The sequence below is a fragment of the Felis catus genome, chromosome B1 (genome assembly GCF_018350175.1).
Source record: "Felis catus isolate Fca126 chromosome B1, F.catus_Fca126_mat1.0, whole genome shotgun sequence".
Lineage (NCBI taxonomy): Eukaryota > Metazoa > Chordata > Mammalia > Carnivora > Felidae > Felis > Felis catus.
In genome coordinates this window covers 75,383,827-75,408,188 of record NC_058371.1, presented here as the reverse complement: position 1 = coordinate 75,408,188, position 24,362 = coordinate 75,383,827, and the positions used below count along the sequence as shown (strand labels likewise).

The 24,362-nt window shown below is 44.1% G+C and overlaps 2 long non-coding RNA genes across 3 annotated transcripts; one reads left to right on the top strand and one right to left on the bottom strand.

Annotated features, from left to right (window-relative positions):
• Window positions 1–6,195: 6,195 nt before the first annotated feature.
• On the bottom strand, window positions 6,196–16,217 carry LOC102899884. Of its 2 annotated transcripts, none has more exons than XR_006596691.1 (3): window positions 16,037–16,217; window positions 12,522–14,368; window positions 6,196–11,945 (listed from the first exon to the last, which is right to left on the bottom strand). It is a non-coding gene; the product is annotated as an uncharacterized LOC102899884 (long non-coding RNA). The 2 variants fall into 2 exon arrangements; XR_002741755.2 differs by lacking the exon at window positions 16,037–16,217 and having other exon boundaries at window positions 12,522–12,579; window positions 13,551–15,192.
• LOC109498935 lies at window positions 15,533–19,241 on the top strand. Its single transcript, XR_002155977.3, has 2 exons — window positions 15,533–15,808; window positions 19,012–19,241. It is a non-coding gene; the product is annotated as an uncharacterized LOC109498935 (long non-coding RNA).
• Window positions 19,242–24,362: the final 5,121 nt, after the last annotated feature.

The window sequence follows — 24,362 nt, the reverse complement described above, 5'->3', positions numbered from 1 at the left end:
ATGAAGAAATGTAGAACTTTCCTTACTTGTAGATAAGACTCTGAAAACCTCATGCCTGTCTTTAAATTTGCCTCTGCTTTGCTTAAGGCTTCCTTTAGATAAATCATGGGAGAAATTACTCTTCAAGTTCAACCGCTTTCTCTGCCAATGTATATCTCTTTGGGACTGAAATACCAGATACCTACCTAAGTCTGTTTGCCGGTAACTCTTCAACTCTTGCCATCCTCCTGGTTGAGATATTTAAAATGGGGGTACACCATTGCTTATTTCAACCAGAATTTACTGGACATATGTTTTATGCCAGAACCATGATATGTTTATGAAACTAACAGAGATGAATGCGTTAAAACTTACAGTTCAGGGGTGCCTGGGTGGCGCAGTCGGTTAAGCGTCCGACTTCAGCCAGGTCCCGATCTCGCGGTCCGTGAGTTCGAGCCCCGCGTCGGGCTCTGGGCTGATGGCTCAGAGCCTGGAGCCTGCTTCCGATTCTGTGTCTCCCTCTCTCTCTGCCCCTCCCCCGTTCGTGCTCTGTCTCTCTCTGTCTCAAAAATAAATAAAAAACGTTAAAAAAAAATTAAAAAATAAATAAATAAAACTTACAGTTCATCTTTCAAAGAGCTAGTAGTGTGGTAGGTGTATAGCAGAAAAGAGTAGCTGTTCAACATACCTCAGGCAAGCCATCCATAGCATAGACTGTAGCTGCACAAGCAGGGACTACACTTCTTAACTTCCTTGCACCTAAGTAGAGTCATGTGACAATTTCTAGTTCTTTCAAAAAAAAATTTTTTTAATGTTTTATTTTTGAGCATGCATACATGCACGCAAGAGAGTGTGAACTGGGGAAAGGCAGAGAGAGAGAGAGGCACAGAATCTGAAGCAGGCTGCTGGATCTGGCGGTCAGGACAGAACCCGAAGCGGGGCTCGAACTCATGAACTGTGAGATCATGACCTGAGCCAAAGCTGGCCACTTAACTGACTGAGCCACTCAGGTATCTGACAATTTCTAGTTCTAAATGTGAGCAGAAGTGTTGGGTGTTTTCCAGCCCTGTCTCATGACTCTCCCACCCCCCACACACTGGCATATATATACTTCTTCATGCTCTCTTCCTCTACTCTGGTTAGAATAAAGATGAGTCCCAGAGAAACCTTTGAAACCATGTATTGAAAATGGCAAAACTTCCATCAGCCTGGGTCTCTGGATGACTGTGTGGAACTGTGTGGAGGAAGGATAACCGCTGACTTATTCACCTGCCTTTTATAGTTATTATATCAACAAGACATATATTTCTATGATACTTGAGCCAGTATACTTTTCTAGGTCTATTAATGATAGCACTTAACCTACACAAATACAGGGGAAGAAATAAATGAATCCACACAACAGTAATTCAAGACTGTGAACAGAGGAGTGGGAAAAAGCATAGAGTAGTCAAGGTTCAAAATGGGAACAATTTTGCAGTGAAAATTCTGGACCAGGAATAGCATCTTCGTGTTAAATAGACACAATATGCAAGGGCATCAAAATTGGGCAAAGCGATCCTCCTCTCAAGTTCAACATTGTGTTTCCCAATGTTTTAGTAGGTGTTATAAGTCAAGTAAACTGGAATAATTACGTAAAAGAAAGTCTTACAGATTTCTTCCTCTCAGAAGCTCCTGAAGACTTTAGTATTCCATTATATACAGGATCAAAGCTTCTTAAAATCTTCCAGTGACTGCCTTTTCTAATCATAACAGCCAAAGTTCTTACCATGGTTTATAAGACTTGACATGATCCATCTCTGTCTTTCTACTGACCTTACCTCATGCCATGATCCATGAGAGTTCAGGCACTGAATGAATTGTTCATCACTGTATCCCCAGCACTTAGGAAATACGTTTTGAAAACATTTCCCAAACTTACTTGAAGGAATTTTAATTTTAAGAGTATCTTTGAAACTAGCATTCTATGGAACACATTTTAGAAAATATGAGTTTAGAGAAAGCTCTAAATCTTTCCCTGCAACTTCATATGGATTCAGATACACACACAAACGCAGGAGAAAATTATAGTTCATCTGGGGATAAAGAAGTATCCTTTGCTGCTATGCAGAAGACTTTGGGAGCAACCTGACAAACAGATTCATAAAGTGAATGGAAAATGGAAGGCTAGACTCTCCATGACTTCATTGCTTCTCTCCTCTACTGCCAAGATAGTGGTGATGAGTGTTTTCCCGGGTCAAAGAATCCCCATTGGGCTTAGTGCCCAAGTGTCAATAGCACTTAGCTGATTTAATCTCTAGTAATTTATCAAAGATCTGACCTGTCATTTGGTTTTGAACCACTTTAGTTATTATCAGTGGCTTTTCTATGGTAAAATAGGGTATGTTCAGCTTTGGTGAGGCCTCGCTTTCATTTTCTGCTTTACACAGCTTCCTCCAGGGCTCCATGGTAGATAAGGCTTAGCTTCCACATGTGTTATCCTGCAGGGAGTTTGGCATTTGCTAAGAAGTCAAGTGAATTTCATCATCATCATTATCATCATCAAACATTTGCTGCTCACCTCCTCCGAGGCTCTGCATGCTATACATCTCTGCATAGCAACCCCTCGTGCGAGGCTGGCATCTTAAGGTCAAAGAAATGAAGGAACCAAGCAGTTAATCATGTGCAACTCCCATCTGTTAATAAACAGTGTAAATGGGACAAAATTTATCATTTGCTTTTGGAGACACAAAGGTTAAGTGCTTTGTCCCACCCTACAAATCAAGAGACTGTCAGAGCTCAGAATGCAATAGGGAGAATTGACAGGGCTCTCTTCAATCCGCCAACACCTTCTCTCTCCACAGAAGTGTTAGTTGGCTAAAATACCTCTGTGGTGGAAATCAGCAAATGACAGTGAAAGGAAAACTTAAAGCACCCAGAGCAACTGATGGATGCTTGAGGTAAAACCATGAGAGTCCAAGTAGAAATGTTCTGTCAACAGATTCCAATCTTCTCCACAATGAAAGGCAAGTATGATTTGCTAAATTTCATCCCATCCAGTCTATAAAACAAATGACTGCCATTTAAAGAGAGGGTTTCAAAATTCTCCAGTCATATCAACTCATTTACTCCTCTTTTCCGGGCTTGTTAAATAAGGCAGAATGCCATCTCATCACATCTGAAAGTAGTTCGGGCAAGATCTAAAGAAAAACATTCCCTGGACATTATTCTTTATATGATTTTTTTTTTTAAGTGACAAGGGGCAAAGAGACATAGAAAAACCAGGATGTAGTAGTTGGCTCTCAGCCCCCTCCTTCATCCCTAACTTTAGTCTTCCAAGTTTCATAGCTGTACAGTTTAGGGGCTTCCCTAAGAGATATGGTTTGGGCGGATGAGCCTCAGATGCAGAAACCTCAGGTCTCCGAGGTCAGAAAGATACTAATCTTCCTTACCCATACTTTGGATTTCAAAGTTGGGACCACTTTCCTTTTGAGATCAGATGAGATAGGGTACATTCAGGGTGGTATGGCCATAGACGGGACCACTGTCCTTTTATATGATAGGCCCCTTTTTTCCTAGATCACGACACTATTTTTCTAAGTCAAAGCAACTGTTAAGGCATGGATCCATAAAAAACAAGGACAAGGTTTGATTCTTAGATGGATACATTAACTTCTTTCTGTGTCATGGGCACAGAGTGTACCATTTTGGAATCTCATTATTTCAGAGGTGATGGAGTACGCACTTGGTAGGTGAATCAGAAAAAGTAACCTTCCTCTAAAGGCTGCTTATTTTTAAAATCAAGTACAAATCCCTGAGTAGAGTTGAAAAGATTCACCATGATCTGGTTTTAGTCAATATTTCCAGCTTCATCTCTCATCACTGCCTCATGGACCCTGGGCTCTATTCTTACTGAAGCACTTGTAGTCGCCAGAATGTTCCATGCTCTTTCTTTCTCCTCTTTTACATATGCGGTTTGTGTTTTCTGGGAATTCCCCAAGGAAGTGAAAATGTCCTTTCCTCTGGGAACCACATACCAGGCAGAGTTAAAGACTGCCACCTTGGTGCATCCATGGTATCTTGAAACATAGTTCTTTATGCCGTATCATATTTTATGCGATTTCATGTTCACATCTTTCTCTGCCGCTAAATTGAGAGCTCCTAAGAGGGGCCTGGGTTTGGCATAATACAGGTGCTCAACAAATGTTTGCAAATGGAAGATTTGATTATTAGAAATACAAAGTTAAGTGCATTTCCTAAGGATAGTGGGCTGGAAATCTTATCTTTCCTGAATAATTTTATCCATGAGTTTTAGATGTTCCTTCAATTGTTAAGTCTCAAAGTCTGCTAACGACTCTTTGGAATGACATGGACATAGCCTTATAGATTTAACAGAGAAAAAAATGTTAAAAATTTCCTATGGAAAAGTATTTCAAATTACTTTCTATTTGCATTAGCATATCATATTAGTAAAAGTGAACATCATATTAATGAGATTTTGTTTCTGTCCATCGATGAGAGGTTCTGGGTGAGGGTAAAGTAATTGATACTACTATGTATAATTTTTTAAAGCTGAAATATGGAGGAAAGAATGTTCCTAGATGTGTTACTGCATGATTTATAATCCTCTCAGTCCTGAGAAGCAAATTAAAGTCTAGCAGATGGTTCTCTGAAGCCCTGTAATGCAGTTTGTCTGTAGCTATAGTTACATGTTTTAAGAGTCAGAAACATCTTAGTGAATTGTTATTGAATTGTAGAGCTTCTCCAAGATATGGAAAGGCTTCTCCACCAGAAGCATTGGACAGAGAGGATGTGTGATTCTGAGGCAGCCAACCCCTCCAGCTTATTTCCTGGCAAGTGTTTTCCCAGCTGCCTGAGGCTGTCCTTCCCAGGCAACTCTTGTCACAAGGAACAAACCACCTAAGTTGCCTTCGTCCCATTTGGTGAATGAGGCTTCCTGTGGAGTAACAGATTCCCCTAGAATGTAAGTTCCACGAGAAGATAGGTTTTTGTCAGTTTTGTTCATAGAGGTACACAGGCCCTGGAGCAGTCTTGGCACATAGTAGCCATGCAATAACTGTCTAGCGAATGAACGAATAGAAGATTCTGATAGTCTGACCCCTTGAAGATGACTTTGTGTGGCCATTGTCGTCCCGTAGGTTCCCCAAGCAGTGCGGGTCTGCTCTTCTCAACTCACCCAGTGTTTAACCTGGTTCCTGCCTAGATTCCCATTCAAGTTTCATTCCCCTGATGGCCATCCATACACTCTTTTGAGCCCCCCAAGAAAACTGTTCGCTTCACTATGGCTGGAGATGGTTGCTGTCTGCTTTGTCCACTCATTGAACTTCTACACTAGACAATATATACCTTCTCTGTGGGGTATAATGACAGGTCCTGGTCCTTCCTCAAAGCCTGAGCTCTCTGTGAATAAACAGCCATCCCTATCCAGTAAGCCCTGAGACATGATGTGTTTTAAGAGAAATTATGAGTCCACCGATGCCCTGGCACTGAAGCAAATGAGGTCATCTGAGAGAATTATGGATGTGTCTATAATTGGACACTTGAGCTATATCTTCACATCCGTTGGTATATTTTTCTGATTCAGGCCTCCTTGCTTGAGACATAAAATCCCAAGCCCCAGAAGATTCAACTTCTCTTTTTCAATGGTGCTTTTCACACAAGACCCTTTAGAGATTACCAAGGGTCATTTTAATCAAAATGAAAGACATCTCTTATTATGATGGCTTTGCTGACAAATAATTAAGATGAATTACTAGCATATACTTGTCCCAGCTGCCTCATTGGTGTCCATTTGGAGTAAGCATATGAAGCTCATAGTCCATGCCTCAGCTCTTTAAAAGCAATTTATAACCTGACTCACCATCCTAACTACCTGAGAAGATTTTAATCCTAAACCTGTCACCACCCATTATTTTCACAGGGTCCTGACAGTTCTACATTAAAACAGTTTATAAGTAAAAGTTAACAAGGCCTAGAGAGAGTGATTTATGTTTCAGTATGTGAAACAGTCAACATTCTTTCCCTGACCAAAGATAGCCCAGAGCTCTCTGTGGACTGAAAGAAGAAAATTATCTCAGAAAGATGAATGGCCCATGCCTTTGGGCAGGTGGCTGATGTGTGGTCCTGGGCCTGAGGCCCAGGCATCAAGCAAAGCTTATGAATGTTAGGAACAAAGTACAGCAACCCCCCGCCCCCACCCCAACCACCTCACCCGTTGCACACACACATTCCTTTCTGGCATCACCACCCTCCTGGGTCTATGTCACTGCTCAGGTATTTGGCGATATGAAAGAAGTGTAAGCTGTTGTCTTTATGAAATGTGGATGGCTCAGAAAGCATCCTTGCTTAATTAAAGGTGACAGTAAGGTGTCACAAAATTGTCTTTTTTTTGCCACTGACAAATAAGAACGACTGAGTCAGAGGAGGTGGGAGAAGTATTTGTGAAGTAGACAAATACTGTCCCCCAGAAAACCCCCATGCTTCAGGGAAGATAGAACAACTGAGGCTTTCTTCCATCCTGACCTTCTTCCCCAATGTATTGATTAACACACCTTCTGGAAAGCTGTTCTTTCTGTAAAAGGATGCCTCACTCCCGCCCTGGATGCATTGATCTGCTAGGGCTACCATAACAAAATGCCACAGATTGGGTGGCTTATATGACAGAAACGGATTTTCTCACAGTTCTAGAAGCTAGAAGTCCAAGCTTAAGGTGTTGGCAGGTTTGGTTTCTTCCGAGGCCTCTCTCGGCTCGCGGATGGTTGCCTTCTCGCTGTGTCCTCACGTCATTTTCCCTCTGTGAATGCACATCCCCTGTGTGTCTCTGTGTGTCCAAATCTTCTTTTCTTATAAGGACACCAGTCGGATTGGATTAGGACCCACACCAGCAGACTCACTGTAATTTAATCACTTGTTGAAAGGCCCAATCTCCAAATAAAGTCACATTCTGAGCTACTGGGGGTGAGGGCTTCGACACACGAATTCAGGGGAGACACAATTCAGCCCATAACACCAGCCAATTGCAAAAGCCTTCCAGCTGAAAATACCTTCGGACGAAATATATCGAGGTTTCTCTAATTCTTGATATGGTCAAGATAATCCCATTTTGAGGAATAAAGGACAACTCATCTTGGGGAAAAAAACGTAGAAATGCCATCTTAAGGGAGCTATCGAAGCATTTACAAATAGCTCAGCAAAACAAACTCCTCCCAAAGACATTAATTATGTTTCCTTCCTTTGATGCATCATCGATCAAATCTCTCTCTTTTTTCCTTTTAAAGAAGAAGGGGGCTTGTCCTTTCTCATTTTATTCAAGTGTATTATTAAGGCAACATCCTCTCTTTGCCACAACTGCATTCCATTTTTGGTACCCAACTTTCTAAATGTGAACAGAAACTAATTTAGCGTCGCTCAGTCTGAAGTTGGTATGGTAGGTATTTCTCCATCCATTATTTCAAGTTATAATAAGCGGGCGTGATTGGAGCTACTCCCAAGATAAGCAGGCCATAATATTTTCACTGTCGCCATGATCACAGACTAAGATAAGAGGGAAACGTGCTATTTTTACTCCCTATTTTTTACTCCTGGTGTTAAATACAAGGAGAACAAGTAAAAAACAAACTGCCTCGCAGCCCCTGCAGCAGAATACAAAATATTCAGCCTCTTTCTTTTTTTTGCAGCTGGCCGTGATGATCCTCAAGGATGACACAGATACTATTGAGGTGATCTGGGCTGAGGAGATGCCTCTTAATTGTGTTTGCAGCTCAGAGCAGAAAGCATGCCCATTCGAGGTACTTGTTGTATCATTTTTAAATCAAGGCCATCTTTTTCTCAGTGGTAAACGTGAAATGTTTTTAAAGGCCAGACTTAGCATAAAATCTATTGGTTGCCATGGATACCACTTACCACACAGGACTGCGCTCTGTGTTTAACTGTGTGATTTTCTCTATTCAAAGGTTCAGCATTGTCAAAAAACAAATTACTTTTTCTGTTGTTTATCTCAAAGTTCATTATGGGGAAGGCAATAAATAAGAATATATTCACGTACGGAAGGGAGCGACGTGGGGAGTCACTTGGGTGCTATGCCTTAAAATTCAGTATTCCACAATAATTATAGCCAAATTGGCTATTGTTAGGAAATAAAATGCATTTTGATCTTTTTTTTGTGTATGTGAATATAAAGTAAAGCAGGTACTTGGAAGTCTGCTCCCAACAAAATTACATGGTAATGAGGCTTTTCACACCTACACAGCACTTAGTAACCAAGCTCTGAAAGAGCGAGATTTAGCTCTGAGAAGTTGGAAACTTGGTACCTGAGGCTCGTGGCTTTCCTCTTCATGAGAGAAAAACGTGGGTTCAAGACCTCATGCTCACTGAATTATTCATGCCGTCATGCCACCACATATCTTTAGGGTTGAAACCTGTTAGAGGGCTATTACTGAGTGCTCAGGGTCCACCCGAATCAGACTCCAGACTCGGAGACACTGCCCAGACACCTGCCCCTTGGGCTACCGGCCCGGCGCTCCGCTAATTAGCTGGAATATTTGCAAAAGGCAACTCCTTCCAAGCCCCACCCCTGCTTCCATCCCACCTCCACGCCTCAAGGGAAGGCGGGGCAAACAAGAAACCCCACAAAGTCTCCACAGAAGTAGCGAGAGGGAGTTTCTCAGAGTTACTGGAGGTATTCAAAGATAATTTGGTGTCGGCAAGCTCCCATTGGCTGAAGCCTGTAGCACTTTGCTATAACTCCCAATTAATCAAGGAATGCCCTGAACACTGACTTGCTACTTATTTAAGATGCTCTCCTGTCACCTCTCCGGCACTTTCTAGACTCCTTGATTTGGGCTATTTGCATGACAATGAGGTGAAGGGGAGACCTTAATGAAGGCATCTGTTTTTGAATGTGCTTGTTGGTATTGGATGCGGGTAATAATAGCCTGAAGGAAGATGGAATTCTCATTTGGGTGCACCGGAACGCAGTGCACTGATGCCTGCTAAATATGCAAATTCCAGCTTGTCACCAAAATTATGCCTATGGCTGGTGGAGCTGTTGAGGCTGCAGAGCAATAGTCAGATCGCTGCCCGGACATAACCTACTTGCAAGATGCACTGGCAATTGATTTACATATTGCAAACATAAAAAGCCAGGCAAAATAAAAGTGAGAATGCCCATGGAAAGCACAAGCCGTGTTGATCATCTCCTCACCCGCGCTTGCCCTTGTGGGAAACTTGCAGAGTGCGATCCGGAGTCTCAGGCTGCCGGGGAGAAAGTGAGGAGAGGGCCCTGAATGCCAGGAGGTTTGCTCACAGGAAATCAGAGGATGTGGCTGTGAAGCAGACAGAGCTCAGTGAGGGCGCGATGATGGAACCCGGCGCCTAGAACGTTGTCTGGCAACAGGTGACACGCGGGAAATCTTTGTCATTGGGACAGACGTTAGGTGGTTGACGAGAGGGAGCTGGATCAGGTGCGTCTTTCTTGGAAGCAGTGAACACCAACTTGGGTTAGCAGAACAACAACGGCTACCTACAGCAATGCCATGGGGAGAGGTGAAAAGGCCAGACAAGGATTAGGGTGGTTCCAGGAGTGCGGACGGCAGAAATCAGTCGACGATCTCTTCAGGATGCTGCCACTGAGCTGGCCCGGCTCCGGCCGTTTCCAGGCTTTTTGCCACGCTGCTCAAGATTCAAATTTCTAGGGAGAGTGTTTGCGGGACGGCGTCCTTTGCCTTAGCTTTGATTATGTGCTTGCCTTTTGCCTAGAGTATGGCCACAACACACGGGGCTTGACTGGAAACTCTAAGTTCCAGTCTCCCTTGCAGCCAAATGTAGTCAAGGACAAAGTTCATGCCAGCGGAATATGACCTGAAGTGATATGTAGACACCTCCAGGACTGGCACTCCTCCGTGTTTCCTGTCCTTCCCGCTGGGTGGAAATGGCAAAGACTGGGGCCATCTTGGCAACCATGAGGATGGCGGATCTGCCCTGCTAAGCTGGGTCCCGGGCTGACCGCGTGGAGCAGAGCCTGTTTCCTGGCTCCGGATTGTCTGTCATATGAGAGACAAATAACCTTGTGTCTTTTTTGAGATGTTACATTTTGGAGTGTCTTCCTTATGGCTAGTAAGCCATCGCTTTAACACGAGGGGCGGGAAGAGAAACATCACTCCCTCCAAAGCAATCTGTAAGATCGCTTTCATCTGAAGAAGGAGAAATGGACACTTAGCAGTAAAAACAACAAATGCCCATTCAGTTGCTATTATTGGCAATGTGAGCGTCATGCACAAGCCACATGCAGTACAAGTATTCACAGCTCCTGCTTACAGACCTGACTGTCTGGCTTGAAATTCCTAACCAGCCAGTGCCTCTTTCTTAGCCCTTGAAACACAGGACATGTCCCAAGTGTACAGGGCCCCTCCACTTACTGAGATGCCAATCACAGAATTCCTTGTTTGTAGGACTCGTGAATTAAATCAGAACCCACTGTGAGATGAAAACAAATGAAGTTTTGTCCCCGCTGTCTTGTCTCTGGAGTTACCACTGCTCGAGGTACAGACTAATCTCTAACACTGATTAGCACATGCCCAGCCTCAGTAAACACCATTTTGCACTAACAAACCCTAAGGGGAAGCTGTCGCCAGCGAAATAAACAACTCATTAGTCTAGGGAAAGGATGGTCAGCAGAGGCGCAAACTCCTAATTTATATTTTTATTTTGTGATTTATTTTCAATCAATCAACAAGTACTCATTGATTGCTTACTACGTGCCCCTCACTGCTTTCATTCTGGGTAGACCAATGCATTGTTTTCAACATGAGTATGGTTGGTATTTAACAACAGCAACAAAAGTTCTTGATTTTTTTTCCCAGTTAACATACACACACAAACACACGCACGCACTCACGTGGAGTCGTGAGTTTCAACTCTTGCTGTGTTGTGAAGGGTAACTTTCCCATTTTATGCCAAAAGTCAAAAGAAAAGTGGGAGTTATTTAAAACCATTCCATTCTAGAGTAAACTTTTTCTGAAGCGTGCTTATTTCATTGGTGAGGTCTCCCCGCAGCACCACGCGCTTTCTTTAATGTGCTTGCACTTCATTGTGAGTCGATCTGTTTGCTACATTCCGGCATTACACAGATTTTGAGGCCTTTCATCGTCAGCTGTGCCGGTTGTTTAACCAGTTCAGGGTTCTCCTCTTCAGATAAGAGAATTGAATTCACTGACCTCACTGTTCGCTTCTATTTCTCTCGGTCTGCTAATCTTTAGATATGGTCTTTCACGCTTTGCCCAAGTGCCTGATTCCGATTTGCTCAGCTCTGATCATCAGTGTCTGTACAGAGTCTTCCAGACTGCCCATCTAAGTCCAGCACTCAGGTTCCTCCTTGGCCTTGGCCTGCTGGGCCCCCTGGGGGCTGGCTTGCATCCCATCCCTGTCCCGAAAGCAGAAGAGAACTCAGTCCAGTGTTTCAGCATTCCAGCAGAGAGGTGCAATTCTTATCAGAGGTGGAATGGTGGGCCTTTGTCGTAGGGAAAATCTTTGAACAAACTTTCCTTACACAGAGATGAGTGGAGCCTTGAGTAGGAAGAGGTTTAGACAAAAAAAAAAAAAAGTGTTTTCTTGTGTATATTACAAAGGAATGGAAATATGAGGAAAAGGGAGCTCAGAGTCAGGTATAGATCAGAACTTTCTGTAAGGATGGAACTGCTTCATTTCTCTGCTTTTCAGTTCTGTGGCCACTAACCATCAGTGGCTCTTGACCACTTTTAATTTGATTTAATTTTAATTCATTTAAGTTTAAATAGTCACACATGTGACTAGTGACAATCCTACTGGACAGCGTAGATCCAGATGGAGAAGCCCCAGTAAATTCAAGTTGCAGTCTTAGAAGAAAACAGCCAGTGAGAATTTGCCTGTGTGGAGGATGGCTGAAGGCTTTTGGTTTTCCTCCCTGGGTCATGACAGTGCACGATGCAGAGCTGAGAAGCGAAGAGGAGGACATCAGATTTGTAGGACAATGGAAGAGGAAGGCAGGAGGTTGGTTTGGCCGAAGAGAGGGTGAGCAGGGAGTCTCAGGCCAGATATTTCTCCCCCCCACATCTCGTCTCTCAGGTTTGCCTCATTTCTCTAAGTCTCTGATGCTTGTGAAGTGTCTGTGGCCCATCAGTTCCCTTGGCTGGTGTGAGAACAGGTGGGGCTGGGAAGGGACGCTGGCAGCCCATGGCGCACCAGCAGCAATTGCCGGATGTGGAGGACAAAGGTGGTGTTTGATCTGCTTTTTACCCACAGGCCTAGGACCCTGCGCTAGCCCAGTGCTGTCTGGGCAGGAGAGATAGTGGAAGAATGCAAAATTGCAGGGGAATGCCAGCTTTACTCTGCCGTCTGTCCTCTCCTTTAACACATGTCCCAAATGGCCACCGTTGCCAGTCATCATCAAAGCCCATCCCAACGTGAACCCTCACATTCATAAACACCTACTGGCTTTGAAGACACAGTGCATCAAAGAGGGGGCATTAGGAGGTAGGGAGCGGTTGTAAGAAAAAAGATTTACTTACAAGTACAGATAGAGCAATGTCTCCAACTTTTCCCAACGTTTTGTGTCATAAGCATTACCTAGAGCAATAGATGCAGCTGGAAGTTGGTGAATCCAGATAAAGAAATCAACCTATTATTTATAGTTATGGTGTAATTACAAGAATGAACATCTTTTCTCTGGGGTGGAATGGAAAGACAGAGGAGAGAGAATTCTCTTTTCCGTTTTGTATGTCTTCATTTTGTACAGTCTGACCCTGAATCAGTTTCCCAGGAAGTGTCTGGTTGATATTGGGGACAGGCAACAGGCCACAAGATAGTTCACTCTGGAAGGCTCTTTGGGTAAGAATAGAAAATTGAAGTCTAAGATGGCATTTCTTGGGGGTACACGTCTAATAGTGGGGGTGGAGGTCATGTGTCAATGTTTCGATGAGCCTGTGGATCCCAGTGTGAAGAGGGATGGGATAATAGAGGGCTGAGCTCTGTGCTAAGGTTGAGGTCTTATTTAGGGACATTGTGTATAAGATTCCACAGAGCCACGAAATCGGATATTAGAAGAGGTACAAGAGGATCTTCACTCAGTGTCCAAAAGGGTCTGATTTAGATGGAGCCACTACAAACAGAGGACGGGGAAAGTTAGATGTGGGCCCAGTAGGGTCTCTGAACGTCCGATCTACAGGTTAACGTGGCAAAGTTAGGCTCAAGTAATGAGACTGGGCTTGTATCCTAATGAAGTTTGTGGGACAAAAGCCCCACAGGCTACGGTTCCACCCCAAACTTTGGAGGGTGTGGTAGGCCGGGGGGGGGGGGGGAGGAGCTGCTGGACACCCACAGTGCAAAAGCAGCACCCACTCCCTGTAGCCTACTCTGGGGGCAGAAATATTAACCCCCTGAGTGGTGAAAGCTCAAAGTGACCCTAGCAGAGGTAAGGAGGCCTTCCCTTCGGAAGCTGCCGTGCTCTGCCATCACCCAGAAGGTTCTCTCCTCAAGCACTTTGCTTCATTTCTCCTCCTCCGCTTCATCCTTCCTTCTATTACATCCTGAATACTTACAGAGAGGACATGAGCAGAATCCCTTAACACCTGCAGGGAACTTGCAGCTACAGTGGTTACCCGTGGAGGCAAATCAGTGTGTGTATCCACTGATAAGGGTCCTGAGGTCTGAAAGCAGCAGAGAGAAGCATGAACCTCCCAAGATGCTCCCAACGGCTGGACAAGCACGACTTATCCCCCTTTTGCAGAAGGCCAAGGGCTCCCTCCAGGATGAAGGCCTCTGTTCCTCCTCCCTCTGTGGGGTAATATCTTCTCTGACTCTCAGTTCACAGGATGCTAGTCCCAAAGGGCCTACACAGCTCCAGTTCCTCCTGGACCCTGTTGCTGACAAACAGAGGCTGCCAATTCTGGCCTTCTCCTGAACATTACATTGGTCTAATTATTTTAATTTAAAAAATAGGCAACTGATGATTACAGCTCTCCCAGCCAATACGTAATGGACCCCCAAAGCTAAAGGAGCTGAACTCCACTGTGAATTTTTAAAGGCTTCCTGCCTCAGAATGGCCCTCATACTTGGCTTGGAGCAGGGGCCCCCACTCCCCTTGGGAGGGCTAGTTAACATAGTCAGTGTCAATTCATTCCTTCTGCCTTTTGTGGAAAACCCACCCCATAGCTCTGCCTGAGTCAAAAGGGTTCTGGAGTGCCTACGATTTCTTGCTCAAGAAAAAGAATAGCTTTTTGCATAATTCTGAGGGCAAGCAACACGACTTCACCACATCCTGGAAAATTCCGAGATACACAATGCATAAAATGAATAGAGGTCCCAGCACGCAAGCCGTGATAAGGAGGTGTGTGGCACTCCACAGCCAGTCTCCTGCCTGTGAAGCGACATAAAAGCCCAGTTAGTGCTGCGTAACAGCTGTATTTTTCTTGTCTACAAACTCCGGTTGTATGAAAGTGGAACGCAACAAGGAAACACCGTGTCTGCCAATAATGGAAATTGCTTGAGATTCCTGAGGAATTGGTGAACAAGATGGGGTTGCAGAGGTAGCTTTGGGAGTTCACGTCTTGGCTTGAGATTTTGGACACAGATGTGTAACTCTTAACTCATCAGCCCCAACGAGGGATGAGAGGAAAGTTGGTATGTGTGTGGGGCAGGGGGTGTTGAGGGGAAGGGCATGGGATTTGAAGGTCTGTGGAGGCTAGACTTGCAACATGAGGAGAAACAAAAGGGATAGAATTCATGCCCAACCGAGTATCAGGACCCTCCCTCTCAGGTTCTCCATGGCTCAGCAATGGCCACCACATCATGACAGCTCCTGTTCAGAGGGCCTTAGAAGGGCCAGAACAGAGACATGTAAGAAGCTAATTGGCTCTTAATCAAGGTGTCCCCCACAAGGAGCCTGTCAATTGTTTTCCCACTGGCAGTTCTCACGCCTTCTAGATCTCTGGTCTCTGGTGAGGAGAGACACAGGGCATGGAATTCACAACAACCTGTGAGGTGGGCATGGGTGGGCATCATTACGTCCAGCTTAACAGATGAAGAAATTAGGGCTTGAAAGGTTTAAGTGTCCACGTCTGTGCAGGTAGCACAGAAGCAGCAGAACCATGTCTCTTTTCCTTATATATGAAATTTATTGTCAAATTGGTTTCCATACAACACCCAGTGCTCATCCCAACAGGTGCCTCCTCAAAATGCCCATGACCCACTTTCCCCTCCCTCCCACCCCCCCATCAGCCCTCCGTTTATTCTCAGTTTTTAAGAGTCTCCTGTGGAGAACCAGGTTTCAAACCTGAGCTATTAAAAATCCCTCTCACTTTATTACCTGCACTGCCTCATCTATGGGTGTGCTGGTTTCTAGTCAACTCACCCATTTGGCCTCTCCCTTGCTTTGCCCTTCATTGTGTCCATCTGGCTCCTAAAACCCCGCTTGCTTCAGCTCCAGTGTCCACAATGTGCTCACGTTTCTATTTATAGGAATGGCTTCAGAGAGGTTGCTGGTAAGTGCTGGTTTCCCAAGTTTCCAAACTTGTGACAATCTGCCTGCTCTCTGACCCAAGCTTCAGCCTGCACCAGGTCTAATAGTCTCAGAGTTTTGCTCTGTCTCTGGGCTTCACTGGCCATGTTTGCTATAGGACTGTCCATGAAGCTGGGTCACGTTTGCTGGGAGCTGGGCCAGACAGCAGGTCATTAGCCAATAACTGCTCCATTGAGATGTTGGACCAGATGGGAGAGGTAAAGTCAGAGCCAGGAAATGGAGCCAAAGGTGCATCAGGTGCAAGCTCAGGAGAGAAGAAGCATCAGAACCCGGGCAAAGGTCAGTATGGTGAAAGCCAAGGGGAGATGCCAGGCAAAGGCAGATAAAATAGGGGTAGTTCTGGTGTTAACTCTATGACCACTGGGCATCTACCCATGGGATGTCCCTTGAAAGCACAGCCAAGCACGTTTTACTAATGTTTTAACCATACTACCTCGGATGAGATATAGTAAGGCCAGATTCCCATCAAGAGAGAGAAGCTGGAGAGTCTTTGATAGTTATACTCACAGTTTCCTGGGAAGAGCAGAGTGCACCACTCAGGACCACTTGGGGAAGCACCAGGGTCAGTCACAAGGCAGAGAGAGAAAACAGAACTGTGGGAAAGTTCCACATTCTTGTGGTTTCTGTGGGAAGGAATATGTGAAATGAGGTCAACCAGTCTAGGGTTGCCTAGTTGAGTAACCAGGCTCTGGGGCATCGGGGCTATCCGTGATCATCTGGTCCCTGCCCTGGGGTGATTAGCACAAGTGTGTAGCGGTCTGGAGTGAAGAGCCCCATAAATGAGGTGGTTGGGGTTGTGAAATTAATTGTCTGCTTAAGAAGGGGACCTGACAAAACTCTATCCAGGCCCTCAAAACTGGGTCAGAACAGCCTCTGTACAAACCATATCACAACTGTGTTGAGATGAACTCCGAAGGAGAGTTTTTGGTTTTATAATTACAAAAGTAGTACACGGAGGTTGAGAATTCAACACGCTGAAAATGGATTTTATTTATTTAAAATTTTTTAATGTTTATTTTATTTTTGAGAGAGAGAGACAGAGACAGAGACAGAGCGTGAGTGGGGAGGAGCAGAGAGAGAGGGAGACACAGAATCCAAAGCAGGCTCCAGGCTCCAAACTGTCAGCACAGAGCCTGACACGGGGCTCAAACTCACGAACTGTGAGATCATGACCCAAACCAAAGTCAGACGCTTAACCAACGGAGCCACCCAGGCACCCATGTAAACAGATTTTAACAGTGAGTCCCAAATATCACAGGGAGATAAATTTAATAGATAAATATGTATTTTTCCAGAACTTTGGCTATGCCCATAAGAAATGTGTACCCATGAACGTGCACATTACTCACCCATATATGCATTGTTTTGTAGTTTATAATAAAGATAAAATAGGATCCTACTATGGTATAAATTTATTTTTTGGGCATGGTAATATAACATGGACCTTCTTCCGTGTCATGACATGAAAGCAACACCATTTTTTTTTTGATGGTTGCATAATATCCCACAGTATAGATCAACCATAATGTATTGTAAATTATTCTACTATCAATTAATATTTATGTTGCTGTCAGATATTTCCTAATACATTGATTCAGTAAACATTGTACATGCTTGCATGACTTTTCTGAGGACAAAATTCCTATAAGGGAAATTTCTGAAACAAAAATTATATGCATTTTAAATTTAATTAGAAACTATTGAGTTTCTCTCTGAAAATATTTCACCAGTTTATATTCCCACAACAGTTTATGACCACATGAGACACCATTGATCTCCATTTTTCCAAACTAACTGGTGAGAAATGTGTCTCTGTTTTGGTTTGTACATATCTGCTCATCAGGGAGGTTTGTGGGTCTTCTTAAAATACTTATTGTTATTTGAATATCCTCATCTATAAATGAATTCTCCAGGTCTTTTCCCCATTTTTAAACCTTTTTTTTTTTTGTATTTTAAAACTTAACTTTTTATTATTATATAGATTACAAATATTTTTATAGCAAACCTTATCATTTGCTTTTCATTTTATTTACAAATTGTTTTTTTTTCCTGTATAAAAACTTTTCTGGGGGTGCCTGGGTGACTCAGTGGGTTAAGCATCAGACTCTTGATCTCGGCTCTGGTCACGATCTCATGGTTTGAGAGATTGAGCCCCGCACTGGGCTCTGCACTGACAGTGTAGAGCCCGCCTGGGATTTTTCCTCTCCTCTCTCTCTGCCCCCTCCACCCACTCATGCCCTCTGTCTCTCTCAAAATAAATAAATTAAATTTTTTAAAAAGTTTCTATAATAAGCCTGTCCATATTTTCTTTTCTGGTTCCTGTGTTTCTTGTCTTGCTTAGAAGTCTTTCCCATTGAGGGTTAGGCTGGGCTATGCAATGTTTCTAACAATGATACACTGATGAGGAATGGTTTCTGCTCTCCCAGAAGTCTCCTGCTGCTAGAGGGCTGGTTAGAGATGCTGGAAGCACCAGTCACTGATTGATTCTTAACTATTCATGTGCTATACCTCTTTGGGATTCTGATAAAAGCTATGGACCCCCCCCCCCCCCACACACACACTCAATTTTGACTATGATTTCAAAGGTTTTATAGACTACCTAAAGTCTATCATGGAGCCCTGTCGATTCCTCCTCAGGTTAAGAACACTTCTGTATACTGTATTTATAAATATCTGATCTAGGTAAATGTTTCAAATGATTTCTACCATCAAATTATTATCTTGACTCTCCCTCCCTGTAAAACTTTGCCTGGGGAGCTCTTTATGCAACACCCCATTGTCCACCCTGGATAGTCATGACCTCCTCATGACCCCAAATGTTAGGGTGAATGTCATACCAGCTCAGCATCAGTAACCCAGCCCCTTCCCAGCACTGCAGTCTCCCCCACTCCACCCACCCAAGTGGGTGAGAACACCCAAGTGGGTGAGAACACCCAAGTGTTCTCTTGGATCGCTCTGACCTCACACCTGATTTCAGACCCAGAAAGATGATACCGGTACTTCTACACACTATACACTGAGATGACTGAGGAGGGGTGAGAGGTTTGCCAAGAGAGATGCCAAGGGCTGCCAGAGAATCATCAAGGACAGTAGAATCTACCTATCTTCAGAAAGCTTGTGATGAAGGACAGTACATTTAGCAACCGGATATTACAAAGGCTCTCGAGGGGAAAAGTGAGGAAGGTGGAAGTTCAAGATCTTTTCTGGGAAAACCAACAGTTGACAATGGGGGGAAATGTTCAAGGACCTCTCCAGAGTGTTGGGCCTCCCCAAGTGCCAGAAGGAGAGGAGGCCCATCATGGGGACCTCGAGTCCTTGCACACCTGGGAACTTCAAAATAGATGCAAACATCCTCTGCAGTGATTCCTCTCTCTGGTAGAAAACTTCTGGGCAAAGCCACTAGGTACTTTCACAGGAGCATGAAGCGGCTGCTTTTAGCTTGTGAAATGTCAAATTTAAATGGTTCTGATTGCTTTCCACAGGGCTTCAGTGGCAAAAGGCTCAGCTCAGAGCTTGAAGACCAGCACATTCAACACTTGAATTTAGGAATATCCTCTAACCACTCCACCCTCCAGAACAAGAATTCAAATCCTATCTGAAACAGGCTCCAGCCCTCTACTGATGTGTTTCTCCTGGGCCTCCCTTCTCCACTTTGGATTTCCTTTGGTTATCTGGTTTTCTGTACGCAACAAATAAAACACTTGTTTGACTATTTGTGCCTCCAAACATGCTCACTCTTTTTTCTTCTTATTTTACTTATTTATTTTAATGTTTTTTTATTTTTATTCTTGAGAGAGAGAGAGTGTGTGTGCATGCGCGTGAGTGGGAGAGGGGCATAGAGAGGGAGACAGAGGATCCAAAGCAGGCTCCAAGGTGACAGCAGAGAGCCCAATGTGGGGCTTGAACTCATGAAGCATGAGATCATGACCTGAGTCAGTCACAGCCATCACAGCCCAACCGACTGAGCCACTCAGGCGCTCTGCCTTTTTTTTTTTTTTCTTTCTTATTTTAGATAGATAGAGTGCATGTGAGTGAGGGAGAGGGGCAGAGGGAAAGAGAGAGGACCTTAAGCAAGCTCCATGCTCAGTACAGAGTCCAAAGTGGGGCTCGGTCCCACAACCCTGGGATCATGCCCTGAGCCAAAATCAAGAGTTGGACGCCTAACCAGCTGAGCCACCCAGCACCCTTATACTCACTCTTGATCATAATCCTCCCAGAAAAATAATTAGGCCAGATTCAACTCTTAGAGAAATGTGGGGAATGAGCCACCAAACCCAAAGGAATGCAGATCAATCCAATTTTAGCCATAGGCTTTATTTCTCCCAATTGGCTATATTTGTTTAATCTTCCATTTCTCATAAAAAATTCAAGTGAAAAGGAGGAAGATTACTACCCGTAAAAGAGATCTAGATGAAGTGGAGAAGGGCTGCTTGAGTCCCAGGCATAAACAGCTGACTGCGGGTGGGGGAACATTTTTCTAAACCTGATTAGCATCTAGCCCATGCATGGTACCAGAGAAAAGCCTGAGCTGAGCATAATTCCTGTCCTCAAAGAACTTTCAGTTTAAGTTTCTACTGACAGAAATACATGGGCAAAACAATGGCTAAGTGCCATCCAATGTCCTCTCAGATAAAGCATTTGCTCCATGCATCAAACATGTAGCAGGGTCCATATATAAATAAGCCCTGTTGGGAATATGGTCTGGAAGGACTGCTTGTTTTCTACTTTCCTGGGCACTACATCTTGACAGTAATAATGAAGTTAATATCTTAAACTTCATATTTATTTATTTTTAAAGTTTCTTTATTTATTTTTGAGAGAGAGAAAGAGAGAGAGAGGAAGACAGAGAATCCCAAGCAGGCTCTGCACTGTCAGCGCTGAGACCTATGTGGGGCTCGAACTCACAAACTGTGAGATCATGACTTGAACTGAAATCAAGAGTCTGACACTTATCCAATTAAGCCACCCAGGCGCCCCAATCTTCATATTTATAATCAGTGCCTGAAGTTGTTGTTTAATCTTGAGATTTTTTACTCTAAGACAAAAAGACAACCACTGAGCCCACATTCTAGAATGAGAAAAAAAAATTTTTTTTCAGGTCTCTAATTTTTTTTTTCAGTTTTACTATTTTTTTAAACATTTATTTATTTAAACTCAAGTTAGTTAACATAGAGTGTAGTATTGGTTTCAGGAGTAGAACCCAGTGATTCGTCTCTTACATACAATACCCAGTGCTCATCCCAATTGCCCTCCTTAATGCTATCACCCATTTAGCCCATCCCTCCACCACCTCCCCTCCAGCTACCCTCAGTTTGTTCTCTGTATTTTTGGCTTGCTTCCCAGTTGTTATATTTAAAATTTTTTTTAATGTTTATTTATTTTTGAGAGAGAGCTCAAGTGAGGGAGAGGCAGAGAGAAAGGGAAACACAGAATCTGGGGCAAAATCCAGGATCTGAGCTGTCAGCACAGAGCCTGATGTGGGGCTCGAACTCACAGACCGCGAGATCGTGACCTGAGACAAAGTGGGTTGCTTAACTAACTGAGCCACCCAGGCATCCCATGAATGAGAACATTTTAGAAACACATATTACTCCAGTGTTTGTTCACATCCAGTTATGTAGACCGTATCTTGAAGATCTGATATCAGTCTCTAATTATTCTTCCTCAGGGAACATACACAGACCTGTAGTTGGTGAGTCAGAGAATAGTGTCTTTTCTGTCTGATCTACAGTCCTCTTCATGGAGATTTTGCCAATCCCCCCTTTCACACATCCTAGGGTATGGTTATCTTGTAGAGATCTCAGCTGGAGTATCTCTTTCTTATTAGCACGAAATCTTGAGTTTCACCTTACAATCACTATCAACTAATTGTTTTAAAGGTTAGTCTTTCTAAAACCTCTACAAAATTCTGCTTGTCCACAGCTCACCCCTTTCTCTCCCTTTCTCAGTGTCTGTATTCTCTTTTCACCCTCTTCTACACTCAGCGCTTTCCACACTGTGAAGATGGAAGAGAAGTTTCACTTTTTTTTTTTTTTTGGTGGAAAACGTCACTTCCCACTTGGGTATAAAATCAAAATTAATTTCCTCAACTTCCCCTCCTCTTGGGGCAGACATATGAATACCCGGTGATTCCCAGGTGACACAATTGAACACCCCCCACCCCCAAAACATACACAAATAGCTGCACAAAACCACAGTAGTCTAGGAGGGATTCCTCCTCAACATTTTGAACCATGTTATAAAAGCCAAAGAGCAAAGCCAGCTAAAGTGGGCAGTGTTTTTGGTAATACAGATTCCTGAGCCCACCCTGGACCTGGATTTTGGGGGTAAGCCCCAAGACTCCTTATGTCTAGGTGACTTTGGTGCTTTGTTTGGCCCAGGTGTAAAAACTGGGATAGATCACAACAGCAAAAAGTGTACTAGGGGCGCCTGGGTGGCTCAGTCGGTTGAGCGTCCGACTTCAGCTCAGGTCACGATCTCGCGGTCCGTGAGTTCGAGCCCCGCGTCGGGCTCTGGGCTGATGGCTCAGAGCCTGGAGCCTGCTTCCGATTCTGTGTCTCCCTCTCTCTCTGCCCCTCCCCCATTCATGCTCTGTCTCTCTCTGTCTCAAAAATAAATAAACGCTAAAAAAAAAAAAATTAAAAAAAAAGTGTACTGAGGTCTTTGCATAATCCTGCAAAGTAAGAGAAGCAGAGAAAGCCTCCGTTTCTTGAAATTGGGGAACAATTTGGGGAAGAATGGGTATTTCAGAAGAGGGCTCATGGAGGAGTGGGACATTCTAGGCAGAAATGAAGCCAGGGAAGGATTAAGAAGAGACCACTTTTTTTTTTTTTTTTTTTTTCCTGGGATGAGGCCAGAATGAATGACTCCAGGGTCTGTGATCCTTTGTTCCCCTGGAATTCTCAGCCTTTGATAAAGCAGTGCTTTCATTCCCAAGCAGAGAGCAGGTTGTGTGGTAGCGATGACATTCCCAAACAAACCAGGGGGAGGGCCCTACACCCCCTGCCCTGGGAAATCCTTGGCTGGAGCTGTACTTCCTGCCTGACCAGCCCACCACATGGGTCTCCAAACCTACCTATTCTTGTTGCACAATAGAATCACCTGGGAGCTTTTACAAACACCAGCGCCTGGCCCCTTCCCCAATATTCTCATTTAATTAGTCTGGAGGGGAGCCCCAGCATGGATATTTTAAGAGTTCTCAGGTAATGTGTAGCAAGAGCGGAGAACCATTTCAACCTGCCAGCTGGAACCCACCAGTTGGGAAATTCTGGTTCGCCATTGTGTCTCAATTTCCTCATCTGAAGGATACTGTGGAGGTGATGTGGGTCTTCAGTGTGGCTACGCTTCTGTGGTCCCTCACCTCTTCACAGGCATCTGGTTGTCCCCGCAATTCTCAGTTGCTCCCTGGCTTGTCTCCCTCCCATCTTTTCCCTTCATAGTTTATGTTTTGCTTTGGTTCCTCTGGGCTCCTGATCTCTGCTAAGTGACAAAGACTGCTAATTGCTTAATCAGATGAACTAATTGCTGTTAACACTACCTGGCTAAAGTGCTCGCCAAGCCAGTTAGAATTGTCCTCTGAGGAGCAGTCTTTACAAAGGGAATTTCAGATAGGGCCGGTAGTAAACAACAGGGCTTCTCAGTCCCTCCAGTCCTCCCCCAGAGGGACCGTGTCTGTGGAGAGAGGAAAGAACAGAGCTCTGCCCTTCCTAGTTGTGTGAACTTGGGCCATTATTTGGTCTGTGATTCAGGGGATAGAAACACTTACCTTCCAGAATCGTTGTAAGGACCCATCAAAGGGTGTGGCATTTGTAGATGTTCTGTAAATATTAGCTTCGTGTTCCTTTCTGCCAAAGGCCAGAACCAATTATGTCCTTTGATAGCCACATCTCACTTTTAATACATGGAGATTAAATCTATAGCTAAGGCAGGTCTCTTTCATCCTGCATTTGTGCAGTTCGTTGTTAGATCTAAATACTGCATTTTATATCTTTCCTTCTTAAATTTTCTCTTGTTATTTCCTGCCTGACACTTCAGTCTTTCCAGAGCTCCGGATCCTGATCCTATCTGTTATCCTACATGGTAGCTAAACTTGCTGGTCTATGCCATCCGCAGAGAGGGAGAGCTCTCAAGGTCTTCACCCAAAACATGGATAACATTGTTGAACAGAACCGGGCGAAAGATAAAGCCCTCTTACATCCCCAGCTCCTAGCATGATGCTGACAAATTAAGCATATCTTTTTAGTTTTAATATTAGTTGCAAACCAACCAAGCCATGCCTTCATTCAGTTTACACGTCCCCATCTCTCCACTGTTACTTTTGTGGCAGAAACTAGTTTCCTGCCCCAGTATTCATTCTTTTCTTCCTCCTTAGTAACAGAACCTTCTATTTAGCTGCGCCGATCCCAGCCTCTCTTGCAGCTAGCTAGATATGGCCATGGGCCTCTGTTCTGGCCAATGAATTGTAAGTCGAGTTTTTTGCGGGACTTCGGACAAACGTCCCTAAAAGTGACTCAACTGGGAGGAGCTAACACTCCCCCCTTCTTGGTGCTTGAATGTGGATGCCAAGGTTGAATCTCCAGCTATCTTTCAGTTATCTCAGATCACGAGGCGACCTTGAGGATGAAAGATCCCTCCGGAAGCTCATCTTTGCTGAACATGGAACCACGATAGCAGTTCATGAGTGCCTAAATGTTTTCTTATAGGAAAGAGAGGTAAGCTTTTATTTTGTTTAAACTTTTGAATCTAATCCTAATGAATGCACCTTGTTAAATTCCAAATACTCTGCGTATTTCCCAGGAAGAAGGATGGGGAGACAGAAAGAAAGGAGAAAGAG